The sequence below is a fragment of the Ixodes scapularis genome, unplaced genomic scaffold (assembly GCF_016920785.2).
Source record: "Ixodes scapularis isolate PalLabHiFi unplaced genomic scaffold, ASM1692078v2 PGA_scaffold4__175_contigs__length_147842914, whole genome shotgun sequence".
Classification (NCBI taxonomy): Eukaryota; Metazoa; Arthropoda; class Arachnida; order Ixodida; family Ixodidae; genus Ixodes; species Ixodes scapularis.
The window spans coordinates 6,664,160-6,664,709 of record NW_024609879.1 but is presented as its reverse complement, the minus strand read 5'-3'; the positions used below and the strand labels follow the sequence as shown (position 1 = coordinate 6,664,709).

General features: G+C 43.1%; 1 non-coding gene across 1 annotated transcript; it reads left to right on the top strand.

The window, feature by feature from the left end:
• Window positions 1-214: 214 nt before the first annotated feature.
• On the top strand, window positions 215-288 carry Trnan-guu. Its single transcript has one exon. It is a non-coding gene; the product is annotated as a tRNA-Asn (tRNA).
• Window positions 289-550: the final 262 nt, after the last annotated feature.

The following is a 550-nucleotide window of genomic DNA, read 5'->3' as shown; positions in this document are numbered from 1 at the left end:
TCGGTTAGACGAAAATGTTTTACCGAAAGATTATTAAGACCATAAAGGTTGGAAAAATAATCATAATTATACTGATTTGCTGTTATTATGGGCATGCACAGGTAAGCAACATTTTTCTTAAGTACACAAACATTAAACTTTGTACAAATGGATAGTTCAGAGCAAGCAAAAATTATCAGAACGAATTCCTGCGAATTCTCCCCTGTTCCCGTTCGCCTCCGTGGCGCAATCGGTTAGCGCGTTCGGCTGTTAACCGAAAGGTTGGTGGTTCGAGTCCACCCGGTGGCGATGCTTACTTTTTTATTTTCTTTTGACTGTACTGCATCGTACTGCTGCAGGAGTCATATTTGTCCCGCGAAGTATCGCGTAAATGTGGTTTATTCGTACGCTTCTGCAAAGTATGACGTCCACTTCCGTCCCAGTTAGTTTTTTTCTTTAGTGAATATTGCCGCGAGAATGATCAAGAAGGTGCACTTCTCCTTTCATCTCGAAGGTTCGCGTACACTCTTACCCCGAGCGTAAACGATAAGGAGGCCAGGATGACCTTGCC